The sequence below is a fragment of the Asparagus officinalis genome, chromosome 9 (genome assembly GCF_001876935.1).
Source record: "Asparagus officinalis chromosome 9, Aspof.V1, whole genome shotgun sequence".
Classification (NCBI taxonomy): Eukaryota; Viridiplantae; Streptophyta; class Magnoliopsida; order Asparagales; family Asparagaceae; genus Asparagus; species Asparagus officinalis.
In genome coordinates this window covers 51,754,403-51,762,546 of record NC_033802.1, presented here as the reverse complement: position 1 = coordinate 51,762,546, position 8,144 = coordinate 51,754,403, and positions in this window count along the sequence as shown.

Here is an 8,144-nt window from a genome sequence, read left to right as displayed (position 1 = left end):
CGTGTTGGACTATAATCCATTACGGTCCTCATGTTGGACTTTAAACTTTTGTAGTTCATGTATTGGATATTTACCTATTTCAGTCCACGAGTTGGGCACGTATTTGACATCTGACAGGTTATTGATATTATGGTTGGAGATGGAGCTATATTTCTTTATTGCTCCACGTTGTAGTTTTTTTAGGATTTGGTATTTAGCTATTTATAATTTGAGCTAACGGGAGACGTACCTATGCTCGTGTTATAAATTTCTAAATATCAAACCACCACTTTATTTCGGAGTAGATGATTGATTATCTATATGTATTAACAACTATTTTTCATTCTTCTAGCCCTTCCCCCTGGGGTTGGTTGAGATGTTACTCGCTAGCGCTTGACGCTCGTTGTTCCCCCCTTTCAGGTAACGAACCAGGTGCACGGAGAGCCGTAGGTTGATGGAATTGCTTTAGCAGTTATTTATCTATATTGTTAGTAGTTTATGTCAGAACTCTACAGTAGATGTGTTTATGAACATTTTAGCAGTTATTTATCTATATTGTTAGTAGTTTATGTCAGAACTCTACAGTAGATGTGTTTATGAACATTTGAGTTATCATTCTAGTTTTGTAAAGGTAGTTTATGTCAGAACTCTACAGTAGATGTGTTTATGAACATTTGAGTTATCATTCTAGTTTTGTAAAGGCGATGTGCCGAAATGTCATTTCATTTGATTTCCTATGTCGAGACACTTGTATTTAGTCAGATGTTATTTCTCTCAGAGATTTGTCTATTTATTTTAGTGGTGACGATTTCTTTAGGATATCTGTTGTTTAGTATTTCTTCTGTATATTTTCTCTAGCCTGTTTTATACCTATACCTGTTATTGATTCTACTAGATTTATAGTAATTATGATGGTAAAACATGCTATTACATGGTATAGTGCATGGCAGGTTTGACATTCTTGGTTTTATCTTGGACTGCAACCTTGTTGAAACCAGGAGCGTCACAATAATTCTGGTCAGAATTGTGGGTCTAAATGTTCATTTTGAGAGAGGTTTCCAAATTAGTGTACTGCAGACATATCAATCTACACTCACCATGTTAACTGCAGTAGGACTTCAGGGCATGATGAATAAACCCCTAGAAAAAGTAAATATTTTATTAGTCCGTGAGTTCTATTCTGGATGGGAAATTGATCCAGATAGAGAATTTTCAGCTTTTTCTCTAGTTAGGGGTGTTAGGGTTGTTTTTGATCTTCCTACAATTCGTTCTACTCTTGGACTTGTAGAACCACCAACTGATGTACCTGATTATTTTCACTTAGCTTCTATATTACAACCTAGTACACTAGAATAAAATAACATGTCAATGACTTTGTGTGGAGGATCTTCATATCTAATTTCGGTTCAGGAAATCTCAAACCAGAATATAGATTACTTAATCTTTTCCTAAACTTTGATTTGAAACCCACCACTGTATATTCTGTCATTACCGCCCATGATATACTCCTTCTTTTTGGGATAGCCACTGGTCAGTAGTTTGATGTAGCGAGGATTATATTTGTATGGATGCGATCATTAGTGAAGGGTGTGTTGGATTGGGCTAAGACACAGTCTGCATCACGAGCTCAGCTTATTACCCCTATTTCATTACTAGACTCTGCCATAGATTTCATGTTCCCGTATTCGCATAGGATAGATTAGAAGCAGGGAAGGGGTTATTAAATGATCAGACTATGAGGAAGAGCATTTCAGGATGAGATCAGTCAGGTTCTTCACGTAGAGCTACTCCTCAGCACCAACCAGCTACTCATGACCCCATTCGTGAAGAGTTGGCTAGGATATAGAGTCATATGCATAGGATGCAGATTCATATGCATAGGATGCAGATTCATATGCATAAGATGCATTCATATGCACAGGATGCAGGGTCAGTTGAACTACACCTCTGAGACCTCGGCATATTTGGCAAGAGAGTGGTAGAGGGAACATGGAAATACAGCTGGACCACCACCTGAGCTTCAGAGTTTTATCATACCGCTTCAGCCTGATGATTTCCCTTGAGAGAATGAGGTGGGATTGAGTTTAGCAACTGTCGCTGGTGATGTGGATGACGATCTATCTAGAGATGAGTAGTGAGGGATATTATTATTTTTACCCAGTCTTTGATCTTTATTTCGGCATGTACTTATAAACCGTGATATATTGGATGTTATTATTAGTATTTGCTTTGAGGATAATGCAAAATTTGGGTGTGGGGGTGTAAGCTAGTTAGCTATTCCTTTGTATTTTGCTAGTTAATATTTTGTTTCAGTAAATTTTTAAGCACTTTTCTTTTGTTAGTTAAAAAAAATTTGGCACTTGCCAAATTAATAGAGTTAAGTAATAATTGATTTATTTGATAAATTTTAAATTTTCTTATCCATACTTAGTAATTTACTCAAGTTCACCTTTTATGACAACTCTAAATAAATTTCTTAAGAAATAATTTTTTAAAGTAGTATACTTTACTTAAGCCTTAACTTAGACTCTTAAGAAATAATTTTTTAAAGTAGTATACTTTACTTAAGCCTTAACTTAGACTTTTAATTAAAATAATAAAATTTTTGCATGCTTAACTTAGAGTTGAAAATAATTTTTTTTAGGTTGTCTTGATTTACATATTTTTTCAGACTATATATATACATACACACACATATATATATATATTAAAAAAAACTAACCTTATAAAAGAAGAGTGCGAAAATGGAAAAAAAATAAAAAAAAACTCTTAAATTTAAGGTGATTCTATCTTATAAAGCCTAAATTGACTGAGTAATTAAGCCCAAGGAGTATTTCCATACTTAATGACTTAAGCCCAATTGGGTTGGGATTCATTGGCCCAAAACTTGTTAAATGTCACTTAGAAAGCCTGATTAAATAGAAAAAAAATCACCAAGAAATAAAGAGTGAAGAAAAAAATGATGATAACACTAACCATTTTTTTATATATATTATTATATTTGTATATATGGTCATGAAAAATAATTTTTGATCAAGTGACTTGAAAGTTATTTAAAACAAAGAGTTAGCATGTTCTTTTCAAAACTTTTAAATTAAATTTCTAAGTTTGACTTGGTTTTATATTGCTATAATGAAAAGATTTTTTAGGAGATTTACCTTGGAGTTATATATAAAAATATGTTCTTGAGTAATAACTAGCTTCAATTAGAATGTCTAAATATATTAAAGAAACTTAATTATTTACTGACTTCTTTAAATTAGCAAGTTGACCGAATTTTATAGGTATATTCACTGTAAAACCCTCACGACGCTACAACTCGTCCTCTAAGTTAACCTAGGGGTTTAAAGGCTTGTTGTATGCGCTAAATACAACCGCGATTCCTGCGAAAGTGAGTTAGGATTTTTTTATTTTCTTTCTTTGCTAGAGGACTATCAAAAGTTTAGGTATGAGGGTATTTGATAATCATATTTTTATTATAATTTTATACCCTCATTATCTATTTTATATGAATAAATATACCACTAATTATTATTTTTATCTTTAATTGCATGTTAATAAAAAATAAAGCCCAACAACCATATCTGTCAACAAAGCCCATGAATTAATTGAAGAACACAAGCAAGAACCATAAAGCTCAAGCCCAAAGCCAATGAAAGAAGGAAACTACGACCAGCAATTGGAGAAATCTGCACATTGATGCCAACATCGATGCTAATGATTCTGTTATGAATCAAAAGCTAAAAATCAAGGGTTTTGGATAAGAATTCGATCCAAGGGCTCACATTCATTAATGTTTATTTTAAATAGGGGTAGAGATTGAGGGGTTAACGGTGTGAAAAATTTTGTAACTCCATTTGGAGAGGAGGGTTACTCTTAATTGAGAAGACCTTCCAATTTTATAACTTTTATTATAATCAATAAAAGAATTTTTTTCCACCACTTTAAATTTTCTTCTCTTTGTTTGATGATGATGGAGATGAAGATCAATTTGAAGGGTTGCTTTTATTTTATTGTTAATTTTCTCTTTTATTTCTTATTTCTTTTTATTAATTTATTTTTTATTGCTTATTAGTTTAGACTTACATTCATGTCTTGTAGACTAGATTTATTTTCTTGTCTTTATTTTATTTTGTATTTTTAATTTATAGAGTAGATTTATTTTCTTACATAATGTAGATTTTTTATTTCTTTTTGTAATTTAGTTAGATTTATTTCTCGTTCATAGTGTAAAGTTCCTTGTTCTTATTTTTTTCTTTGTAATTAGTTCTTATTCTTTTCATTTTATTCCTTATTTTTATTTCTTAAGATGTGGAACTAATTCTTGTAGGAATCATAGAATTGCATGAAATTAGATTTATTTTCTTTATATTGTATGAATTATTCTCTTATGCTTAAAATGGTCATGTATAGGATAATCAACTACAGAACTATTTGGTAGAAGAAGAATTTGATAATCTATACTTATCTTAAATGGTTTGATAGGTTATGCTTATGAATTCTAGAATTACTATCTTGTTGTTGTTCTTATCATGAATATTAATTTTGCTTAGATGATAATTTGATAGGTTATAATTTACTTAAATGGTTTGATAGTCTATGCTTAATAAATCTAAAGTAAAATGTGATAAAAATAGTTCATATTTTATAATTGATATTAGCTAATGGATTTAATTCTAGATTTCTCATATCATTAATTGAATCATTCGTCTTTTCTTTCTTGATTTTTCCTTAGTTCTTGATTTTCTCTTATTTGTTTCGTGATTTTTATTTCCTTTATTTTTCTTTCCTTATGATTTCATTTATTCTTTTATCACATCCACTCTTCATTTCTATCATCTAAAATCTTATTTATTGACTTTTGCACATATTCACAACACTCCTCATATCTCTCCACAATCATAATTTTCATCACTCGTATTTTTGTCACGCACACAACATAAGAACCGATTCTAATTTTCTCCTACAAACACCTTTCTCGTGGGATTGATAACTCTTTATGCTATAACTTGATTGATTGTGCACTTGCAACTTTTGGTATATATTTATGCCCCGTCAGAAGATGAAGATGGTTCACAATGCTGGCGAATGATGTTTTCTTGATTACAATTGTGGGAAAGCTATTAGAGATGAAAGAAGAAGACTACAAGGCGAAGGACCATATAGGAAAGACAATTTTCATGCGGACACTAGATGACTCCATCTTGTTTATTGTTTCATCTAAAACTATAGTAAAAGAGCTTTGGGAGAAGTTGCACAAGATATCGAGGGAAAATCTTTGTTGAACAAGATTTTTTTTCGTCGACAATTATACAATTTGAAGATGAAAGAAGGATCATTGTTGCAATAACATATAAATGCGTTCAACACTCTAGTCGGCAAGCTTGCGGGCATTGAAGTTAAGATAAATAATTAAGAGAAGTCTAGCTCTTTGCTTTGCTCGATGCCAGACTAATGGAATAACTTAATCATGAGCCTCAGCTACAATTTGTCTCTTGGATGTGATTTGATGGTATCATCATTACTAACTAAAGAGTCTAGAAAAAAATTCAAGCATGGGATCTTAAGTCGATATGATGATGGCAAGGGGTAAATCGATAGATAGAGGCAGTGGAAGTCGGAGTAAAAACAAATCCAAATTGAGATGGAGAACCAAAGCAAAGTATTGGAACTATAACAATATTGGTCAAAAGGCTGTAAATTTCCAAAGGCGGATAAATAGAGTGATAAGAAGGCTTAATCCTCAGAATATCAAGGGAATCTTGCAGAGACCAGGACTTCAACAATAGATGGTGAAGTTGAATCTATTGATGATAACTCAGGTATAGTGCATGACTCAATACATGGATTATTTTCGCACCTATCAACATTGCAATCGAGGCATTGTTCGCATGGGAAATGATATCTTATGTGAAATAGTGGGAGTTGGAGATGTCAAGATACTATTTTTGATGGAATCACCCTACTCATTCATGATGTCTATCATGTACCTACTTTGCACAAGAGCCTTCTCTCACTTGGAAAGTTTGACAAAGATGGTTACAAGTATAGCGCAGAAAAATGTCGCATGAAGATAGTCAAAGGAGCAATGATAGTACCGAAGGGAGAATTCTCTCAAGGTCTATACATGCTCTTTGTGAGAGACTGTTGTTGGCAATGCCATGGTGGCAAATACTACGATAGATTTTGTAACAACATGGCACATGCATTTGGAACACATAAGCGAGCATGGTGTTAATGTACTCTATGATCAACACTTCATAGTTTGAAATTTGTTGATATAGATTTCTATGAAGATTGTATGTTTGGGGAGCATCATAAATCTAATTTCCCTTCCTCTACTAGTAGAAGTAAAGTTTTCCTAGAATCAATTTATTTTGATACATGGGATGCTAAAGCTACATCTCTAGGTGGTGCATCATACTTTGTATTGTTCATAATGATTATTCTAGAAAAGTTTGGGTTTATATGTGTTTGCTTTGGGAACAATTTTCTTTGCAGCTTCTATTAAATCATTTAAAAGAAACAAAAGAACATGCTTTACACGTGTAACTCTCTTCTTTACAAAGAATACAAAACGGTGCCCCCTAGTAACACACACAGAAACTCCTACGTAGTAGTTTCCGCTTGTGTAGGATTCTTTACCTGTGCCCAGGATACGTTACCCGTGGACCACCGATCAACGTTTCCAAGTCGGATATGAAGAAGGCTTAAAGTTGATGTTTCGGTGGGGAAACAAGAACAGAAGTAAGTGTCTTAGCAAGGTAAGACAAGTACTCTTCTCAAGATCAAGTCTAAGCTTGAACTCAAGGAAACACCAAAAGACTCTTGAGAATTCTTGTGAGTGGATGAGGAACTCTCTCTTGCTCTAAAAGTGTGCTAAATGCCAGCTTTCTACTGCTTGATTACGCCTTGGTACCCTTCACAAGTGTATAGAGGGGTATTTATAGTAGTCGGGAGCCATAACCGTCGAAAAGAATGCAAACAGCCTCTTGGCCACTGTCTCGTGCTTGTGAGACAGTGTCCACTGTCTCGGACAATGCTTGCGAGACAGTGTCCACTGTCTCGGACAAAGGAGACAGTTTCTACTATCTCGACCAAAGGAGACAGTGCCAGGTGGCTTTGTAACTGCCTTCCCACTACATAAAGTGTGTTAAATGTCGCACATTTCATGGATAGTGGGCGCATTTTTTAGGATGTAACTACCCGTCCACGTTAATGAACTTCCTCACATGGTTATGGAGCCAAGTGGACCCAACAAAACTTCACAAAATGCCTAAAAACTTGGGAGGTTGTCTCACAGTTGGTGAGATAGTCAACACTGTCTTGCGTATGCAAGACAGTCCACACTGTCTCGCATATGAGAGACAGTGGATATTGTCTCACCAATAGTGAGACAGTTCTCAGTCTCCTTGGGTTGTCGTTTTGCGCTCTCATTTGCTTCCCTTTACGTTGGATGGTCTTCTCTGACCTAGATGATGATATTCTTCATCTTCTCTCTGACTTGAGCTAAGTTTGGGATCTATAGGAAATTTTTGATGCCTACAGATACCCCATCCAAAGTTTTTAGTCTCCTTGGTATTTTATCGAGGAGTCAGAAACACTTTGGATAAGATAGACCCTACTTTTGCCCAACATTGGACCGTGTAGAAGGGCCAATGAGTTGCTTCAGTTTCTAAACTTCTGGTACTGTAACGTCGCTGACCATTATCAAAATCAGGAATTGGAGCTGATGTATTGATTTTTGAGAGGTTGAATTCGCTCGTGTCGTTGAGTTGACGATGAACTGATCATCTTTGTCAGAAGCTCGTAGCTGAATTGCAGTTGAACTCCTATAGGTATTTCAGGAAGAAAATTATCCTGAGTATGCTGGGCTCCCAAGGCCAAATTTGGAAGAAAATTACCCTTAGTAAACAGTGTATACGTCGAAGGAGTGGTGTAAATGCATTGGAGGTGAACTGCGGATGCATCAGACGGCTGTCTCGCTCAAAGGAAGGGCAGTCGGGTCAGGCTCTTTTAACTCAGAGAATGTGGTCTTTTCAAGCTTTGTTTAACCGCCTCTTTGAGTTCGAATTGCTGCCAAAACCCTAGAAATAGAGTTTCCATTCCCTTTCTTTCCCTTATCTCTTCAATCTTGATCGAAAAGAGGAGATCCCCTTTAGGGG